We start from the raw sequence: 22911 nt of genomic DNA, 5'->3' as shown, positions 1-22911 counted from the left end.
TGGATAGGTGAACAAATGAATTGATGAATACTGAAGAAAGATCTAAAAAGTGCCAGAAGAAACATAAGCTGAGAAATATACTAGACCCATGAAAAAGCCCTAAAATCACTATCCAGTGCTTTGAAAGAGTGACTAAAAACACAAATTAAAATCAGCTCAAGAACCCAAATGTAGGGACAGTGTCATATAACTGTAAATAATAGACTGGACAACATGTACATGTCAAAGAGATCTTTACCCATGCCAATTACACAAAATGTGGTTGAAAAGGATGAAAGGCCAGCTGAGTTTAAAAGGTAGTTTTCCTCTTTCCTTTTATCAAAACCCTTCCATATACACAGCTCCTGCTCTTTTTCAAAACCATGACCTCCTTTGTCTGTATTTGTGTGTGTGTGTGTGTGTGTGTGTGTGTGTGTGTGTGTGTGTGTGTGTGTGTATGTTTCTAATATAACCTGCTTAGTCTGTATGCATTTTCAAGGCTGATAATTTGGTATAGGATAACAAATTGGTGTGCTCTTCTCCAGGAGACACTATTTATCTGGCTCTCAATGTTTCTTAGTTCCCTGTAGTTCTTTATGTAGGGCTGAGGCCTTATTGGCTTTCTCTTATCGATATTAGCATGTCGATTGTTGTGTAGTAGGAAATAGTATAATTGTATGATAATTTCAATAAATAAAAAAGAATATAAAGGTAATTTCACAATTAGATGAATTCTAAATACAGATTGCAACATCAAAAATGCTTTTATTTATAAACATATTCGTGGAAAAGGATCCCAGTCAGAGCAAAAGATTACATAGATATAAAAGTTTATAAGAGCAGGGATTTTATAGTGATGACTCTAGTAGGTATTTTATTTTTATCTTAAAATTTATAAAGTGCCTATGAACAGAAAGAAAGACTCCTATATTGGTAGCTGGGGCCGCAAACTCCAGGGGGATGACCTGTGACTGAGGGACTCACTCACAGTTGCAGCTGCAGCTGAGCACTTTTGACACAGAGCACAGAAGTTTTCGTAACAAACCACATCAACTTCTCTTCACTGTTTCCCTCTTCATTATACCATTTATCCTCTTACCCAGGCAAGAAATTATGAATAGCTATCCCACCCCTCTCCCTCCAATACTCTCCCAGCATGGTCATTAATAAACAACTCTGCTGAATGTACTTCTAGAATTCAATTTTGTGAACTGATGTACTTTCCCCATTACCACAATGCTTGTTCAGGTCAGAGTTATTATTCATTTGCACTGCTGCAAATTATTCCCTCTGCTTCTCTTATTCTCCTAGAATAAATTCTTCAAATTAGAACCACATGAGTAAGTGTTGTGCTTTGAATTATATCTCTCAAAAAACGCTACTGTCTGGTTCTAACTCATAATATCTGTGTATGTGAACTTACTTGAACACAATTAGGTTAATATGAGGCCACACTGGTTTAGAGTGGGTCCTAACCCTAAGACTTGTATCACTCTGAGTGATAAGAAATTTACAAATGAAGACAAATATGAGAATGTTGTGTGCTGAAGGTAGAGTTGGGAGGCATTTACAGGAAAAAAAAATACATGAAGAAAGATTGCCTGTCACCTCAGAAGCTAGAGAGTATAGGCTCTCAGATAGAGCCTTAGCAAGAATATACACCTACCTGCAGGTTGTGTTGTTTTGAATCTTGAGCCCCTTAAGTGTCATGTTTTAAAGGCTTGTTCCAAGCCTGTAGTCCAATTGGGATGTGGGCATCTAGAAGGAGATTTTCCAGTAATTGATGATGGCTCCTTGAAGAGGGTAACAGAACTATAAACCCCTTCTTTTCTGCTTTACTCCCAGTTATAAAAGTAATAGTTTTGCTCTGCCAATCGCTCAAGCCGTCATTGGCCACCACATACCCAAAGCAACATTCTACCTGATATGAGCTAGAATTTCTAAGACTGTGAAACAAAACAATTTTTTTTTTGCCTCAAGAAGCACTTATCTCAGGAATTAGTTATGGTAATAAACTTCCAAAACTGACAACCATACCTTGATCTGAAACTTCTACCTCAAAATAGACAGAATAGAATAGATTTCCATTGTATTAGGACTCCAAGTTTGAAGTTATTGGATGGAGTATTCCTATGAATGTGATGTAATACATAAAACAAAATCTTATTGAAGATCTTCAGCAATTCAACATGTTTCTCTAATAATCTTCCTAAAACTGAGTTCAGAGCAGAGGATGGTAGCACATGCCTGTAATATCAGCTCTTGGGGAGGCAGAAACAGGCAGATGGTGCCAGGCTGGTCTACAAAGTGAGTCAAGGACAGTCAAGGCTACACAGAGAAAGCCTGTCTTGAACAACACCAAAGAGTTCTCTTTTTTTTTCTCTTTCTTTCTTTCTTTCAGAGAGCCTAAAAGAAGCCCCTGTGATTTGGGTCAGCCTAAATTGGAATCATGGTGAAACAGAGAGAGAGAGTAGGAACTGGAAGATACAAGTGAGAGGATAACAATCAGGATGTAATCTGAATAAATTACAAATATATATACATACATATATATATATATATATATATATATATATATATATATATATATATATTTCACTTTCACAATTTGCCACACTTCAGCAAGCAGAATGATTTACTTTCCCATTTTCCTACGGCTCTAGGCCCTCATACCTGCACACCTTTTAGCTAAACATCTCCATTTCTCTTCTTCCTCACTCAACATGATCACCTATTATTGTGTTTTCCTATCTTTCTCATTGTATCAAGAAAGTCTCTTAAGATATCTCACTCTGGCTCCTTGCTGTGAAATGGTATAGCACCAGTTTTATTCTACATACTAAATTAATTTTCTGCAGGATTTCTGTTTATTTTTTGTTGATAGATTGCAGATTCCCAGAGAGTCAATAGCATCTTCTTTGTGCTTTCCCACTGTATTTCCTGTATCTAACATGATGCTATACAGTACACACCATTACGATTCCTCAATAACCACTACCACATTATCACTACTAGTAAGTCAGACCTGATTACTACTGAGGACATATTTATGAAAGGAATTCTGTAAATATGGAAAGCACTTAATTTTCTTATATAGAAGTACATAAAGAAGAAACAACACTATTTCTGGACAATCTCTAAGAAAAGAGAATTTTAGAGTGATTAAACTACCAATGCAAGGTCAAACTGTTCTGACATAATAGGATGAGAATTCATCCTGTTTCCTTTGGAATTCAAAAGGCCATATTCTTAATGATTTGCTCTTTAAATATTTGTTGATATTCCAACAGAGGGAGAAACACAAATAATGGCCAGGTGTTGAAATTAACACAACTGTGTTTGAGCAGGAAAGAGTTAGAGATTTAACTTTCAGTGATAAAATGAAAACGGGAGGACTGGTGTACATGAAATGCAGATGAAGAAACAAATTTGAAGGATACTGCTGAGGTCCTATGATTAGGAAGAAAGCAGGTACAGGAAAAGATGTATTGATTAGCTGGTCAAATAGAGCATTACGCCAACTGAAGATGCCAATCCGAAAAACAAACAAACAAGAGAACACATTAAACTGTTGAATGCTGGTTGAATTCCCCTCATCAAATGTGTAATAACCTATAGGAATATTCTCCAAACTCTAAACTTTTTTGGAAAGGCAGGAAAGAATTATAGTGATGTGATTAAATTATACATATATATAAATCATATATAATATATATAATATATATTTGTGTGCCTATGTGTATGTGTTTCTGTGTGTTAGAATAGAACATATATATTCATAATGCAGCTTAAACTTTATGATCATTATTGAATAAATTCCTAAAATTGGATAACATAATATGTACTAGTGATAAAGAGTGCATTTTATGTTCTATATTTTATTTCTTTTAGCAAGATCCATGAAATAAAAATGTCAGTTTTAGTAAGCCACTGGAGAAAATTTATGTACCAACATACCACACATATACATATGAGCAACACTAAATGGATTCATTTGTTGTATTTGTATATACATATGTGTATCCATGTAACAATAATAATTAATTTTAAAAGTTTTAAATATAAAAAGGGAGTGAGAAGGACACAGGAAAAGTTGGTGAGAAAAGCAGAGGTGAAAAAAATTAAATACATAGTGACTCATACAATTCTTAAAAACACAATAAAATTGAATTAAAAAAAAGAAAGACAGAAAGAAAGACTGAGCTACCGAAGAAAGGCCACCATATTGAAAACATACCTAAAGTCTTTAATAAACAAATTTTATAGGATTTCTAGAAAAAAAATCATGTTCCATTCAGGAAGTGAAACAAAAAAAGATACACAATGGAAGGAAATGCTCAATTTTATATGAACTCAGAATATCCTACGATGAAAGCAGGAAGAGTAACAAGTATGCAAGTTACAGAAGGAGAGCAAAGAATAAAACAGGTGACCAAAGTTCTAAGAAGACATTGATTACCTGAAATAAATAAGAATTGGCTGAGAATAAGTGAAGATCAGTAATCTGGTATCAGAATTCTTGTCTTGTTGGTGCTTTGGGTTAAAGTAGATTTGAGAACACGACAACAACTTAAATCACTTAGTATTTGAGTAAATAAGAAATGATAAAGAAGGAACAAAGAAAAATTATGACAAAATAATTTGGACCAGAAGTATTAAAATTGTATCTTACTCATGAATAAAGGAGTCTGATTTGATTCATGTTTCGTCACTGTTCATATGCATACCCTGGATCTACACAGCCGAATGCCACATACTGGATGAGTAAAAAGTGAAATACAATGTTTGAAGAAAAGATCATCCTCTGGTTAAGATACTTGCAAAAGAGGTAGGAACTCTAGTCAAGAAGTAAAGAAATAAGTTTAACAGGAATTTAATACTGACATCAAAATATGTTCTGTCCTGTAAATACTTACATTTATTGTCAACTAAAAGCAAATATGCTATTAAAAGATTGAGATAAATGGAAACACATATGAAGTAAAACGGACGTGTGATGAGTTCACCAAATATTCAAATGTCAATTTAAAGGACCTTATGGTGAAAGTGGATCTGACCTGAGTCTGGGCAGGTGTAGTCAGGACGCAGAGCGAAGGAAGAAGGAATCCCAGAGTCAGTAAAGGTAAAGTGCGAAAAGTGAGAAGTAGAGAAGATTTGAGGGCAAGATTCATGAAAGTTAGTGTAAAGAGGGGACTAACAAGAGACACTTGATGATTCAATTAATAGCATGTTCTAGACAGGAACGAAAGAGTTGCCAGAAAGTATGATGGACAGCTGAAGGAAATCTGGAGGGATTATAACGTGGAGATATTTCAACTCTGGCTAAACTGAGACCTGTGTGATGATATGACGAGGTAGGAAAGAGCAACAACAGCTGAGGACGCACTTCTGTGAGCGAAGTGGTTGACTGAAGGTGTATGGGCCTGAATTGAATCCCAGCACCATGTGAACAAAGGAAAGCCAGTGTGGTGGTACATGCTTGTCATTTCAGAACTGGGGAGGCAGAAGAGGATACAGAGCTACATCAAAATACCTGGCCAGTGGGAGACATTGTCTCCAAAGCCCAGCGTTTGGCACTTGATGAATAACACTCAGACAGTCCTCTGATCTTTACAGTCACACATGTGTGCATACTGCTACACTCGTGTTCACTTGCACACTACAGCATACACACACACACACACACACACACACACACACACACACACACTTTTAAGGACAGGTAATAAAGTCAGTTTCCTTTCAATAAACAAAACAAACAAAAAATCACATTAAAGGGTGGAAATTAATTCCAACTAGAAAGACAAAATATTAAGTTTAACTTATGGTTTATGAGGGTGATTTGTTGTGTATGTAATCATATATTTGAGCACTATGTTTCCATTTCTATTATCCACACAAGAAGAAACCGGCTTGGAATAAAGTAAAAACTTATTTTGAGGGAAATATTTCTGGTATTAAAATTATTATAGGCTACAGTTTTCAACAACTTTAAATACTTTAAATACTTGTTTCATTTTGTTGTGATTAATAATAGTATTTTCTTTTTTAAAAAAAAATCTATTACCCTTACTATTATCACTATGTCACTTCACCACTGTTGAAAATATGGCCATTGTAGTTTCTTTCAATTTGATGATAGGAATATTTAATAAGGATGTATTGCTCTTTGAGTAGGCTGTGCAGGAGTCATTAACTGTGACTAATACGCTACCCTCAAGATGTGCAGGAACAGCCTCATTAATCACATCAAATTGGTGCTAAAGACACTGACAAATTGTGTGTGTGTGTGTGTGTGTAGGTGTGTGTGTAGGTGTGTGTGTATGTGTGTGTATGTGTGTGTGTGGTCATTTATGAAACACCTTTGGAGTTAAAGAACAAAGACAATGACTTAATTAAACTCTGCCCATTGTTGACTTTTTCCCCCAAATATCAAACACCAGTGTGCATCCCAACAGCTGTTCTCCCCAGCCTGCATTTGCAAATGCTAAGTGGCATGGATCCATTCAAGCAAACAGAGGATGAACTCCACCTGGTTCTCTCTCCCAGGCACAGTGAGAGAGAAGCAGTTTGGTTTCTGCAGTCCTCTCATGCTGTGACAAGTCATTAAAAAAAAAACTGGCTAAAGTGACTACAGATGTTATGTGAAATAGCCAGTATGTTTTCCACCTGTCTGTATTTGCCTAAGGGGTCAGGGACAATCAAATTAAAGCAAAATGCAAGATGTGACAGATGTTTGTCCTATTGAGATAAATCTGAGCAAGTCACAGAAATGTAGAATAGTTGTAATACATAAAACAATACACAGAAACCGTTTTCAAGGGTGTCCCGAGAATACCATTTCTAAATAAAGACCCATTATTTTATGCCCTTCCTTTCTAATTAAACCCATAATTGGACACTTTATAGTCCTAGCAGAAGCGTAATTAGTCATTCTTTTTATAGCAGTGCAATTTGTTGGGAGTTAGGATGTTGAAGTAGAAGATGGGTCATTTTGGTGACATTTTATCTCTTTCTGAGGCAACAGGTCATTACCTGTTTGTAGTCTACTTTTTTGGGAGAACTTTGATGACTATTTCTCCATCAAATTAATGTCCTTGGATCTATCTTATGTTCCTCTCTCAATAAAGGTAGTACCGTCTGCTACTTGAGCTGCTGGTGCCAGGTGATGAAATGGCCCTTCAATACGTTATTGACTGGAACATCACAAGCATGTCAAGATCAGGGAAAAGGGAGTTAGATGTGACATTGTGATTATTTAGGTCTTGAAACAAAGCACTCACATGAACATTTTCTCTCTGTGTCACACTAGCTTGGTTTTTCTTGACAAACACACAATATATGGTTTTTGGCAAAGTTTTCTTCTGATCTTTATCTTTTTGTTCTTATCTGAAAACACTTTACACTTTGAAATATCAGCCAGTGCCCCTAAAAATTATTACACTTAAAAAATGTGAGGTGGCCAGAAAAACCATAAGATCAATCAACCAAAAGACATTAACTCTTTTGAAGGCTGTAAAAACTTACAGGACATGATGAAATAGCATTCTTTGCATTCTGTGCAAAGGATCATCTGTTCCAATTCACATCATTTGTAAATACTTTCAGGGACATAGCAGAGTGTTGTGTGTTTGCTTTTTACTTCAGGGCAGGAACCTATTATGATTTCTGGGCTATATTGTTTCTTAATTTCATTGCCTTAGTGTGACGCATGAGTCTGAATACAAGCATTCTGTTTGCTGGTCTAAGTGACTGCCAACCACAGGTTGATTTAGATGGCAGCCTATGTGGCTGTTGTAAGGCCAATGGAAATAACATGAACCATTTTTCTTTCTCTACTGAAGTTTCCAAACTCTCAATCACAAGGCAAGTCAGGCACACAAGCTTAATGGAGATTTGGAAGCCTGCCGCTTGTTGAAGCCTCATTTCTCGCACTTTTAGGAGGATGTGTGTAAACTCTGGTCTTTTGTCGGAATTGTCTAATACCAGGGAATTTTAAAGCATTGTCAGTGTTTAAGAAATCTATTCATTAGGATTCTTACGTATATTGATACTTTAAATTTATCCTGATTGGTCTGCAATTTCTTATCACATTTCTTAATTGCTTGTTAGCTATCAGGCTCTGTACTATGCCTGAAAGTACCTCAATATCTGTTTTTTTGCAGCGACTGAAAAGCTAGAATTACCTTACTAATGACAATTTAGTATTTTAAAAAAGCACTCCATTTGCTTACTCAGCCCTTGAAAGTATAAGGTGTATAAATCACCCATGACCTCCATGTCTGTGTATGGGAGATTCCAAACTTTTCCTGGTACTATTAGGGAATATGAGGAACATTTTGGGGAAGTGAGATAGGTATGCCCCTTCTCTCCCTAAAAATAAACCGTATAAAGAGTGAAGATGAAAATGCCTCAGGCTAAAGAGGAGCAATAAGGTCCTTGTCCTACCAAACAAGTCTGTCAGTCACCCAGATGATAGGATGCTGTGCCTGCCAATGCAGATGAAATGGATGTTCTCATTTAACAGGTGCTAATCAGCTAAAGTGGAGATTTCAGTTAGATTGGGCTGATGCATACACATTGACAATAGGTTAATTTCTAGGGCAGTTCAAGCATTAGGAAATTCCTCAGCTAATAATGTGGCTGATTTGCGTGTTGTGTGTGTTCTTCACGTTTCAAAGAACTGTAGCCTCAAAACACATTTTGAAAAGATTGGAAAGGTATTTGTTCCCCCCCCCATCCCCCTTAGAGTAAAAAAGAACACAGAAACAAAACCTGTCAAGATTTCTGGAATCATTTCATTCATATTAAATGGTTTCCATCATCATTTAAATCAAAATATACTTTAATGTATAAAATTTAATGTATAAAATTTTGTTTACTTTTTACTATGTAAACATTTATTTTGTCATTGTTTCTGTTAACATATATGTTGTATGTTTATATTATTGAGACCATAAGATTCAGTTCATGCATACTATATACTTAGACTCTAGATGTTGTATGTAAAAATTGCAGCCCAGGAAAAGTCAGTTTGTGTAATATACTGTGTAGACAGTTCATATATGCCCTGGGATTATGAAGTTATATTTCTTAAAATCACAAGTATCATGCTTTCATGAGCTCAGGCACAGGCATCCTGCCTGGCAAAGGTGCAGAGCATTGAGGAGGGAAGGCATATCTCCCTGGCTCACACAATCCATGGACATGAAAGGTGGAGATAGCTTTCCTGAGTGTGGTGACCTATGTAGGGCCAGAGCTGGAGAGACAAAAGGGTATACTGGGTGACACACTTCGGCTTTCACAGATTTGTGTGTGTGTGTGTGTGTGTGTGTGTGTGTGTGTGTAAAATAACAAGCACTGAAAAGCTATATCTTATTTACATCTTACCATTATTTTGGCTTGAAATTCTTATAGTATTTAAGCACAAGAATAGTTAGGTAATTTTTTCTTAAATTCAGAAACAAAATCCTCCAAGATATTTCCCTTGAATGAATGGGCACAGAGAAATCACTTTATTACAGTCCCAGAATATCCTCCAAATATTCTAAATATGCACTGTTGAGATGCAGGTGCCCACCAGTTCTGATGATAAAATATTACTGTTTATTACCACTCCAAAGTTGGAAAATGTCCCCATGCACATAGAAACAGCAATTAAAACATATCTAATACTGTTGGCCTTAGAGATGAAACTGGCATGAAAAAAAATTCATGTGCAGCCATAGAAAATAAAAGCATAATTGATGGTTCCTATTTTAGTTCTTAGTGATTATCTGAGCTTTTGAATACAATGGATAAATTTACCCAGCAAGGTCACAAGTGACAACAAAGGCTAAAGTATAAGAACTGTGCAAGGAGATGTCAGTAACTCCAGTCATGGGGGATAGCTACATCCTGATTTTCTCTGTTAAATATTGAGAATTTATTACATTTTAAAAGTTTGAAATTTTTGAAGCTAAATATTATATATTTTTAGAATTGTAGAAATCTACTTGTGGAAATTATAATTTTTTAATAATACTTATGAATAAAAATAATAATTTTATATCTTTTCCAGTTATGCATAAAATAAGTATGTCATTACAGTTCAGAATTCAATGTTTATGAGAAAGCCTTATGATTTATTCTACTTTTTCTAGTCCAAAGGAATAAAAGGGTGATGTACCATTGTCTTTTCATTGTGAATGAGCTAAATACATAATGGAGTGTTTTAAATGACTATATTACTATAGCCTGATACTGCAGGGTTTCTATTTCTGTTGAATGGTCTGTAGGAAAAGTAAAAAATCTATTTAGACTAAAATTTTGGTCAGATTATTAGAACAAATCTTTGGCTTAACTCTTGATGTTATAGCACTGGAGTGATCAGCTAAGCGCCTTATCATCATCCCTATCCTGGCCTCTAACCACAGAGCCCATGAAGCTATGGATTCTACAGCACACATTTTTGTTGTTGTTATTGTTGCTCTTCTTCTTCTTCTTCTTCTTCTTCTTCTTCTTCTTCTTCTTCTTCTTCTTCTTCTTCTTCTTCTTCTTCTTCCTCTTCTTCTTCTTCCTCTTCTTCTTCTTCTTCTTCTTCTTCTTCTTCTTCTTCTTCTTCTTCTTCTTCTTCTTCTTCTTTCTGTGAAATCTATATAGATGGCTGCCTGTTCTCTTTTTATTTAATGTTTCCCACTTATTTCCTAAAAAATATTTGAGGATGAGGAATATAGCATCCTTGTTGGAATGTAAGGTGGTAGAGGTGTCTGTTGAGTACTGATGAGGATTCTGATATCTGTTGCCATAGCTGAGAGTCTATGTCAGCCTTATATTGCAGATCTGCAAACATTTTATATGACTACTATATTTAAGTGGATATTTGTACAGTTTCTATTACTTGCTGCTTAAGCTAAACCTAAATTATCAGTGTCATACAAATTTTGTTATCTATCATTAATAAGATACTACTAGATTTGGAATTCCAAAAAACAGAGATATACATGTTCATCCTCAGGAAAGAATTTAGAATCTAGTGTTGAATTTCTGATGCAGTATTAGGTAATGTCACTTTAGGGTAAAAGATAGAAAAGAGAAGGTAGTAAATTGAGTGGCATTGTGCAGTAGGATTGGCATGCCACAATAACCCCATCGGAGAACTCCAAAAAAAAAAAAATGCTTATACCCAAAGAAGGGAAGGTTTCCTCACCATTTATCATCTAGCAGTAGCCTTTGGGTTGTATGTTCAGGGCAGTTCCTCTTGAGCACTCATTGCTTCCTGGAAAGTAGAAATAGTAATAGTAGTAGTAGTAGTATTTGCATCAGCAGCAGTAGCAGCAGTAGCAGCAGCAGCAGCAGCAGCAGCAGCAGCAGCAGCAGCAGCAGTATCTAGTAATATCATCTCACGTGGAAGTCACAAGGTGAAAGTAAAAAGCTCTCAGATGAAGATGTCCATAACAATTGTCTAGGATAAGATAGCAAGAACATCTGCAGGGGCTGAAGAGAAGGCTTCATAGTTACAAGAGTATTTTTCTTCTTTTCAGAGGACCTGAGTTTGGTTCCCAGCACCCACAACTACCTATAATTCCAGTTCTAGAGCATCTGACATATTTTCTGGCCTGTGCAGTCATTTGTACTCATATATTCACCCCCCCACACACACAAATTCATAATTCAAAATGTCTTAATTTTAAAATTAAATCCAGGAGTGAAACAGAAAATCACATGATCATGTTCATAGTAATACTATTGAAAATAACCAATGAAGGCAGAAATGAGCCAATATATATCCATAAGGGAATGAATAAGGAAAGGGTACCAAAAACAGTAACACTCACATTTAAAAAGAAAGTGTTTTAGGCACATAATAAAACACAGTTGAATCTAGAAGACATTATATGAAATAAACTAACAATGAAAGATCAAATACTAAGTGAGATACATAAGTTAGTCAGTCATAGAGTGTAGAATGGTAGAGTATGAGCAGCCAGTGTTTTGGTTTTACCAATAAGTGTGGATGGCGGTGGTGTATGCACAACCATGTGAATGTGTGTGCAGCTGTTGACCTCTACAATGGCAAATGGCTAAGGTGCTAACATGCTTGCCTTTTGCATTTTGAGATACCTTTTTTAAATGATAAGGTCAATGGTTTGAGAGGATTTTTAAACTTTTAAATAATTTTTCATGTATAACATATATCGATCATTTTCTCTCTCCTCCCCTATGTCTCCCACATCTTCCTTATCCGGACCTTTACCCACCAAACTTCATGTTCATGTGAGAGAATTTATTTTTTACAAAATTAAGAGAATATTTCCTTTTACAATTTTGTAAATGCTGAACACATTATAAATAATTTTTATAGTTAATGTCTCCAACTGATAATTGAGTAGTACTGGCATCAGAAGTAAAACAGGCCACACACACACACACACTAAGGCTATCAAAACTAAGAAAAGCATGAGAAACTAGAATGCCAATGGAAATCTACATGGGCACGATAACTAAATGAAATATACTAACTTGCTGTGTAGTAACAGAAAAGGAATACTGAGTAAAACCCAAGAAAATACAGGTAAGATAGAGAATTGACTTACTGAATGCATAGGTAATTATTTCATCAATATACTTTCCAACCTATCACAGTAACAATAGGGGAAAGTGAGTCTGGAATATAGGTAAACTGCACTACCTTAATTTCTTGAAAATCCAAAACTATTGTAAAATACAGCGCATTTTTTTTAATTTTCAAAATTCACCATTTATAACAAACTATTTATGTCTCAAGTTTATTAGCTACAATCTTTACTCTGGGCTCAGTCTTGTGGGAGAGATGACATGATTCCACTGAAGAAGTAGGACAGCTGGAGGTATTTACTGCTGGTGGTTAAAGCATCAATCCTCAGCCCTATGACTTCGCCTTATTTGCGGGGTGAGCTTGATCCTACAAGTAAATTAAAGCCTGAAGTATTGATGCAGTTTCTCACAGTGAGCTGCCTTCAGAAAGTTTATGTGGTAAGTGTGTGTGTGTATGTGTGTGTGTGTGTATGTGTGTGTGCCAAAAGTATATGAAACAGCTTTGCCTTCATCTCCTCCAACAAACAGCATCTTTCCTTTTCTGTGAGAAGGGAAATCTACTTTTCTATTTCTGCTTTGGCAAAATGGGAAAGTATATGTATGGTGTCACTTTTTTTAAGTGCTAAGGAATGGCATCTTCAAAACACATCATGTCAAGTCCTCCTGTTGTGCTGCTTGAAATTTCCCTTCTAGTTCATTCTAAATTCAGTTGTATTCATTTGACCTAAACTACCGACAGTCTTGTTTCCAAAGTTATTTTTACCTAGAATCAAAACAACTACCATAGATATAGATATAGAGATAGGTAGATAAATGAATAATCATTTACAATAAAAATGTAACGCGTAAAACAGAAAGAGGTTGAAGGTAAATTTTACTATCATAAAAACCACGGAATATCCTCTAATGTTTAACATTTGAAGATCTCCCTAAGTCTATAAATAAATAAAGAAAATGGATGTTAGACCTGGTTCCCAATTAGTCTGTTAATCTACCTAACTGGCTACACTACTAATTCCATTATAGCTGGCTACAACACATATTGTGCAGTTTGAAATACTAAACGGGTGAGCCTCACCTCTGGTGTGCATTTTTCTCACACTTCACATATCTAGTTTGAGACTCAAGTATAAAATGCTGTGTTATAAGTAAAAACATAATTCAGTATTTTGATAAGCTAATTTTTGTCCTTAACTAGAGGTTAGAGAAAAAAACAAATCTCTTATATTGCTGTTTTATTTGTAGTATTTTTATTGCCTCTAGTTTACATGTTATTGTTTGGGAAAACTCTTCTCTCTAGGTTTTATACTGAATCATTCTAGTGCAAGTTCTGAGCTTGCTTTTTCTTTTTGAAGGGTGTCTACCCAAAAGGGCCACAGCAGGGAAAAGATAAAGGAGGCGTGCAGTGTTCAGCATGGGACGGCTTGCCCTAGGGTGCTGGGAGGGAAGTCTCTATATGGGGCATTCGCTACTTTTGAGGCTGCCTGTATCATTCAGGGTTCCTGCCAGAAACAGATGGTACACTCAAATTAGGATAATTTGAGGAGGATTTAATTAAAGGGCGATTTACAAAAATGAGGGTAGTGCATACAGAAACCACAAGGGATGGTACAGCCTCTCATGTCATTACCTCTACCCATAGGCTTGAAGGAGGTGGGTAGGGAATAGTCCCAGTGTCTCTGTGGCCCAGAGAGCTGATAGAAAGAACTGCCCACAGGGGCTAATACTTCAATAAAGGGGATAAGGGGCCAGATCATAGGGATACTGCAGGAAGGCAGTTAGGAACTGTCCTAGCTCTCTGTCTTTCTGTCTCTCTGTTGCTGTCTGTTCTCTCTCTCTCTCTCTCTCTCTCTCTCTCTCTCTCTCTCTCTCTCTCTCTCTCTCTCTCTGTGTGTGTGTGTGTGTGTGTGTGTGTGTGTGTGTGTTTTTCTCTCAAACACACACAGAGACAGAGACAGAGAGACAGAAGAGAGAGAGACAGAGAGAGAGAACACTCTAACAGGGCATTCCTAACATCAAGAAATAAGAGGCTTTATCAATTACTGCTTATGGTAACTTGGAAATTCAGGGTACCATGCATAAAGGAAAAGGAAGAGGTGTAGATCTGCAAAAGAACTGTAGTAATTAAACCCATTGCCTTTATTTGTATTTGGTGGGACCTGCAATGTTTGATAACGTTTAAATGCCATGTTCCAAAGCAGAAGGTATGAAAATAGCTTTGTTTCATCTAGCAGGCATTTGTGGTTGGGAAATGGAGTGGTTTTAGAATCCTGGATTTATTGATGATGGCAGCAGTAGACTATACACTACAGAGTCAAGGGAGCTGGTAGCAGAACCCAGTATGCAGCAGTAACAGCCACGGCACTCAATGCATCAATGTTCTCTTAGATGACCTTGTGTCTGCCTCTAGCCAGTTAAGTATCTTGTTTCCTTGTTACATCTGGTGTGTGTGTGTGTGTGTGTGTGTGTAATAACGTACCTGGCAGTTTAAATTCACATGAGGATACTTGTGATTTTTTTAGAATAGAGAATTCTTATTAGCTGGAAAGAAAACACAAGCACACAGTAAGCGGATCACAGAGGTGATGTTGGAAGGCCACCAGGAAGCATGAGAGGTCCAGTCTTATATCCTAGGTTTTACATTCTGAAAGAATTTTGAGAAAGAAGAAGGACAGAGATAGTTTGTTGCCTTAACAGTCATCCAAAACTTTCTATAATATTGGAGCATCTTCTTCAGCCTTCTGGCCCAATATATTTGACAGACATATTTGTGAGGCAGGAACTATTGCAATTTACTTACCCTGTCTTCGCAGAGTTTGACCACCTACTCTGCCTATATCCAAGCTTGTCCATATTTAGGCAGAATTCTGTCTGTGGTAGAAATGAGGACATTATTCCGGTGGCTGATTTAGCACATTTGAAGACATCCCCATAAGGGGGTTCTTTGATGCTCATCATCTTCTTTGAGTTAAGCTGGGTAGTGCCAGGATTGGTGTTGCCAAGAGTTAACCTATAGATAGATGTTTTAGGTTGATGGAGATGAGATATAATATATATTGATTTACATTCAGAATTTTAACTCACCAAGACAGGAAAGATGTTTTCTTCAAGGTTGCCAAATATAAATAGCCAAGATACTATGAATGCAACATTAATATAATTCCTGATTGTTTCATGGTTCTTCTTGCTGTATGTAGTTTATTTTATATATGTATAAAAATATAAATGTATATGTAAAAAAATAAAATATAATATAAAAATCAGGAGCGGTATCACATCTATAACCACAGTGTTGGGAAGGAGAGAGGAGGATCCCTGAAGCTTGCTGGCCATTCATCAGAGATGAGACAGTGAGCATCAGGGACCATGAGAGACCCTATCTCAAAAGCTAAGGTGGAAACTAATTATGGAACTCACCAGTATCAGCCTCCAGCCTCTGCTGCACCTGAGGCCAGCCCTATAAGCTACCTCATGCTGTTAGGACAATATCAGGAATGCTAGGGGTGCAAAAGGCCTTCCAAAGTGCAGGCTCTCGAATCAACCCTTCCCTGTTAGCTGGGCTGTAGCCCCAAATCTTCCCATAGGGACTTTAGATAGCTGCAGCTTAAATAAAATTCAGCTAATTAAAACTCAATAGAATGTGGGTGGTCTCTCAGAATTTTTGACCTAACACCTCCACCTGAGAGAGACTTTAGTGTACCTACTAGGGAATGCAGAGTCTTCAGCTATTGCAGGAAATGGAGCAGTAACTACTGTAGGGATCCAAAATCGATATAGAGCCTTCATCTTCTTAAGGAACATGAAGTGAGAGCTAAGAAGGTCATTTGACTTTACCTAGGAAATTATTAAACATAAGCAAGGGGTTGTTTAAAAGGAAATTTAAAGAGAGAGATTGGAGAAAAGAGTAAATTTTCTCACCCATAAATGTTTTTCTTTTTCTGGATGCATTTAAAGAACATCTAAGCTTTTATGGTGACTACTGTGGACAGAAAGTTTATACAGACGTTTCATTTACCAATTTCCCATGGATCTGTTATATTTTATTATTTAATAGCACTGTGCTCTTAGTTATAGCTTTTTAAAACTTAATGTGGCCCTATGATGCAGTCTTTTATGGATTCCTTCTTTTCTGAGATTTTTATTTAAATTAGGCATGGGTTTTATAGTATTACAAAAAAAAACTGTCCATAGATAAATTCTATTGTAACCAACTGTCAAGAAATAATCACAGAATGGTTTAATCACTGAATTTATTGTGACAGACTATTATGATGTGTGTAAGAAAACTATCTCTAAATCAGCAGGAGCACAATTTAAATGTAAATGTTTTGCTTTCATGTCTCTTCTTTGAATCCTGTAAACAAAGAGAAGCGAGGGTCAGTCCTGAAAGGAAATGTGGCGATTGAATAGCCATTATTAATTTTCAATGTGCAGTGGATTTCTAATATCAGTAATACCAGTCAATAAAATGTATATGTTCAAAAGCTGAACTTTTTTCAGCTCAGTCTAGGCTTCTGTGTTCATGCTTGTTCCACTTCATACAAACATTGTTATTCTGTCCATTTGAAGCTTACCTCCTCCTTTCCTGGTCTCTCCTGCCGCGTTATTAAAAGTCACCATCGTATTGAAAGCACACCTTAGCCCTTCAATGTCTAAATTAGGTCCTAGCTAGGAGCTCACCATTTGGTGTGGATCTTCTAACCAGGGACTGGGCATGACTCCCTCTCTGCCTTAAGCTGCTCCTGGCAGGAGACTTCAGCATGTCATTTACAGCTGCAGGTGAGCCCTGGATTTGTTGCTTTCCATGGTCTCCCCTAAGTTTTGACATGCCCATCACGGAGCCTTTCTTGAACTGTCCACCCAGGCTGCAGTTAGTTACTAACAAGCACTTGACTCTCAGACATTGCCTTCATGGACCTATAGGAACACTGCATGATGGCTTACACTATTCTGTGGAAAAGAAAATGGCGATGAAAACCTAGGACTCCTTTCATAGCCCCATCCCCTTCACCTTGCTGCTATGGTCCCTACCTCCCCATTGATATGTCAATGTGCTAAAGCATCTTTTGGGATTGCTAATAGCAAACTTGGCTTAGGAAGAAAAACTGAAAGGTTATTTGCAATTAAAATAAGAAGCAGTATGTATTAAGCCTACAAGGGAGGTAGTAAGAAACAACTGCCTTTTAAGGATTATATTAAAAGCAAAAATAGAGCAAGCAATTAAAATCACATAAGTAATTTTAAGGGTACATATTAACATCCATTAAATAGAGACATAGAAAATCTTGGGTTTTCTGAAATTGATAATCTGTGCTATACTATTAACTGAGTAAATAGTACATAAAAAAATAAAATAAGACACACCGGTCCGATGCTTGGCCCAGGACAAGTCCGGTTTCTTCTGTGGAGGGTACTAGTTTTAGCCTCGATTTCCTGGGTCTGTTAGCATGGCAAAAGATGCCAGTCTAACCATTGAGATGTAACAAGAATAAATTAATAATAAAAAAATATGACAGTCTAATTGAAGCCAACGGAGAACTAAAGGTCTTTATAGATCAGAAGTTTAGTCCTGGGAGATGTGTGGTATCTCTATACGTCCATCCACAGTGAACACTCTTGGAAAGCAGCTTTTGCCAAAAACATTTGGACAGTTCAAAGGTGTGTCAATGTCACACAGCAAGTGGCAGTTGGCCCACTTCAAGACCTGCAACACCAACACTACTGTAATCGGAAGCCCACACCCACCCACCACTAACTTTGTGTCCCAGAACCAGCCATCTGACTCCTCGCCTTGGCCATCTGGAAAATGAAACAGGATAGAAGAGAAGACTGGCACGGGCCCACGGCATTTCTCTGGGAAGGTGTGTGAGAGGGTACAGAGGAAAGGGACCCCCTCCTCCAACAAGGTGGCTGATGAGCTGGTTGCAGAATTCAGTGCTGCTGACAACCATGTCCTACCAAATGAATCAGCTTATGGCCAGAAGAACATCGGTGGCGTGACTACGGCGCCTTAAACGTGCTAATGACCATGAACATCATCTCCAAAGAGAAGAAGGAGATCAAGAGGATCGACGTGCCCACCAACTCAGCTTAGGAGTGCCAGAAGCTGGAGAAGATCGAGCAGAAGCTGTCACAGCTCCAGGAGCTCATGCTACAGCAAATTGCCTTCAAGAATTGGTACCAAGACGAGCAGCAGGACCGCAGGCCACCTATCCCCAACTCTATCATCTGCTTGCTCTTCATAATTGTCAACACAAGCAGGAAGACCATCATTGACTGCCACATCTCCAATGACAAATCTGAGTATCGGTTTAACTTTGACAACACATTTGAAATCTATGATGATATTGAGGTGCTCCAGAGCATGGGTATGGCATGCGGGCTGGAATTGAGCAACTGCTCAAGGTGGCAAGAAGTCTGGTACCAAAAGCTCTAGAACCACATGCGGCAGAAACGGCTCAGGGATCCATTGGCGGAGTATTTCTCAGGAGAACAAGTACTGTTTCCAGTGGCGCAAGGCTTGCTGCTAGTGATTTGAGCAATGGTGCTGATGGAATGCTGGCCACAAGCTCCAATGCATCTCAGTACAGCAGCTCCAGGGTAGAGACCCTTGTTCCCTGCTTTGGAGAGGATGATTAGGATGATGATGATGACGTTAAGGAGAACAACGAAGAGTATTGATTATTCAACCTGTAGACTCCTTTCTCCCCGTCAAGTTCAGCTTCAGGAAAAAATGCCTAAAGAAGAGAAACTTTTACAGTGGGGATTTCTGTTCTTTTTGGCCTACTCCCAAGAAGATAACCATGATTTGTGGAGTTAGGTGTGCATCGCGAGTAAGGATTGTGCCCGAAGTTTGAGCCGTGCTGTGCATGTGTTTTAAAGCCAGCTTGCTGACACAGCGCCTGTTTTTACTTTTTAGGGTTTTGTGTTTTCCCTCTTTTTATTTCTTTCTTTCTTCCTTCAGTCCTTCCTTCCTTTCTTTCTTTTTCCTTTCTTTCTTTCTTTCTTTTTTTTTTTTTGTTTGTTTGTTTGAAGTTTATTTTGCCCCTCAACAAATTTGCTGATGAAACTGCACTGCATCCACACCAGTGACAATGATAAAATGCTACCTTGTCTTGGACGTCCAGCACACAATTGGTGGATAGCCAGGTTTTGGGATGAATTTTTCCATTTGTTGATCATGCAGTGTCCAAAGAAGCAAGCGAGTAGCAAAGTTCTACTTTTTAAACATGAAGCACCATATGTGTTATTATTACTTTATTTTTCATTAAATCATATTGACTGTCATAATTCAATCAAGTTTGTACACTTTTTCTCTATTGCAGCAGCAAATTGCAAAGTAATATTTCTGGTTTGTTTGTTTTTGTTTGGAAGAAGTTTCCTTCCATGCTAGTGCAGATATGGAAACTGTCTAGGAAGTTTGCTTATGGTAAAGTTGCCTGATTTCTTACAGGCTACATTTGGAAACGTTTTATTATATAGTTATTTACATATTTATAACTCTATCATAAAGACATGTACTAAAACAATTACTGTATTTGTTTCATAATCATCTTCCTGTAATCTATTATAAAGTTGAAATTAATCATGATGTTTTAACAGTTTTTTAACTCAAAATTTATCAATCATTTTTAATAGTACTTTATAAAAAGAAAGATGAATTTACAGACAGGAAATAGTCTCTAAAAATTTACTCACAAGAACTCATTAACTGCACAGTTGCCCTTAGCTGCCTGTTCTAAAATGAAATTGAAACACAAATAAAATTTTCTGTAATATTTTATGCACTATAAAGAGACTTTAATTGTTAGGCTTGATTAATTTGGCACTGTTATTTTTTATTAATAAAAAGCACATGGTCATTTAAAGAAATAAAATAAGAATAACCTCAAAATAAGTTTTGTTAAAACAAATGTATAAATATATATGTGCATATATACATATAACATTTATAATAAAGTTGGATTCAATATTTTCTTTCTTTAAATGATAATCATAATAGATACTTAAAAGTTATGTAACAGATGTGTGACACATACAAGACCAAATTACCAGAAGTGGTATAAAGAGGAAATTAGAATGAGGGCTCTGAGTGAGGAATCCTAAGACTCAGCTGTGCCATGCACTAACTATTAAGCATGACTCCCATGGTATGTGATAAAAAAGCTCCGTAAGTTATGTTAATACACACCTGTGATATCAAATGTAAAAATCATGCTTGGTAGATTATGTGTGATATATGTTTAGTTTTACTGTGACTATGGTATAGAGAATTGTATGATGCCCCCTTCCCTAGGGCACAATGTCCTGTGCCCTTAGGAATCTTTAGTTTATCCATTCTCCTGTGGTGCTCTTCCTCAGTATCACGCTTCTAATGTCCTCTGCTTGAGAACCATCTCCCATCATGTTGGCCTTTGAAATTCTTTCCATCCTTTAGCCAGATCCTCTCTCTTGCTTGACAAATATTATAGTAAGCAAAGTATCCCTTCCTCTCCAAAAGGCATTATGTTTCTTTTGTATTTTATGAGATATAAAACATTTTATATTTTCTGGAGATATACATTGTGTTACTCTAAAAACTCTAATGAAGCAAATGGTATCCGTAGATGAAGAAGCTAAGGGTTGTGTCAATTATATTTAATAAGTACTAAAGAGGGAGCTAATCAACCCTGTGAGTCAGATCTATCAGCCTCCTGTGGCCACTCTACTATTATTCTCTCCAATTGCTTCAAGCTCAGATTTGTCCCTATCAACCATTTTGGGCTGCCATTATATTTCACTCATTAAATTGCAACCTTACAGAATTGGTTTGTTTGTTTGCTGTTGTTGTTGTTGTTGTTGTTTTTGTTTTTCCTTCTTCTTTTTCTTGCATTGTCATCTAAAACATAAATGTCAGCCTGTGACTGGAGAATAAAAAAAAAACAAAAAACAGAAAACAAAAAAAAACTGCTTTTCATCTGACCTTGCTGAACTAAAAAATACTAACGTTCTCTAGAGAACAAGGCTTGAAGAGATTTCAAGACTATAAAGATGGAGAGAATTCTCTTAACTTTCAGAAGCCATGCCAAAGAAATCTAAATCTTTGGCCTGTCACTACTGACAACACATGTCAACTTTCATGGGGTCAGGAGATAAGTAGTAACCTGAGATGTTTGTTTTTTGAAGTTTGTGCTCCCTCTCAAGGATGTCATGTCTGCTACATGAAGTCACAGGCCCTGTTATACCTGCTACAATCAATATTGCAATTAAAAGGTAATCCTACTTGAAGGAATTGATCAAGCAGACCCAAACCAATATTCTCTATTTAGTAGAAATTCAAAACAAAATCCCATCAGTAAACACATTAAGCATACAAAGGATTGACTCTTCCTAAGAGAGTTAAACAAGATTTTGCAGAATTTTTTTTAAAAGCCAAAGCAGCAAGTGACCAGTATAAAGAAAGGAGCAGAACTACAGAGTCTTTCCCTTTCACATTGCAACCATTCAGTGGACTCAACACAGAGCTAAAAAGATGTTTTGCTCTTTTACATTTTTGTCAATAAGATTAAGATATCAATGGCCAACTACCACAGCAGATGAGATCAGCATTTTGAGCTGTAAAAGAGAAGGCCTTTGATTTGTCTGTACAAATTCAATATCAACTCATTAACTGTAACTATGACTTATGACTTGTTTCTTAGAAGATAATTCCTCAATATTTTGCCTTGTGAAATAAGGTAAACGATTTCATGTAATCTTAGATTTGAAGAGCTTCTTAAATATCATTAGAGGAAGTGCCTGAGTGCATAAAGTCTTTCAGAGTTTGAGGACAAAGTCAAATAAAAGTTAACCTCTAGATCTGAAACTTAGAAATATAATAACATTTCAATAGCAGATTTAATTAAGTATATTGAGTGCATCCTATTAGGTAGCTCTTAGATATTAGCAAGTTTGGAGGACATTGGAGCCAGACATTTCCTTCATAATCAGTAGCTACAAAACAAAGTCCTGGCCCAGCAGGATGTTAATTACAGGTCAGAAGAATGAAGCCTCAGCCACATTTCTGGCAAGAGTCAGAATGCTCTGGGCTGCTGCTGGGGCCACTGGCAGGCAGCTCTAAATCTGGCTCTAGGCTTTTTCACAGGTGCAGTATAGACAAGATGCTTTCTGCAAAGGAGCAAAGCATACAGCCTGTGTGGTGCACCACCATGCTTGCTCCCGAAAGAGTTACCCCAAACAGGCCTGTCAAGCACCTGGAAAGGATCAAAGCTGTACTTTCTAGAAAACTTAGAAAATATGAGCTGTGTGGAAAGTGTGGATTAAAATGACTGTCTCCTCAGATCTTGTCTGTCCTTGCCCCTTGAAAGTGCATTCCCTTTGCAACACTGAAATAAACTC

General features: G+C 36.9%; 1 pseudogene across 1 annotated transcript; it reads left to right on the top strand.

Moving 5' to 3' along the window:
* Positions 1-213: 213 nt before the first annotated feature.
* On the top strand, positions 214-19173 carry LOC311608864 (transcription factor Dp-1-like; annotated as a pseudogene). Its single transcript has 2 exons — positions 214-296; positions 18051-19173. The product of its transcript is annotated as a transcription factor Dp-1-like (transcript).
* The last annotated feature ends 3738 nt before the right edge of the window (positions 19174-22911 follow it).

The sequence above is a fragment of the Acomys minous genome (assembly GCF_964271855.1).
Source record: "Acomys minous genome assembly, chromosome: 11".
NCBI lineage: Eukaryota > Metazoa > Chordata > Mammalia > Rodentia > Muridae > Acomys > Acomys minous.
This window is presented reverse-complemented; position numbering and strand designations above follow the sequence as displayed.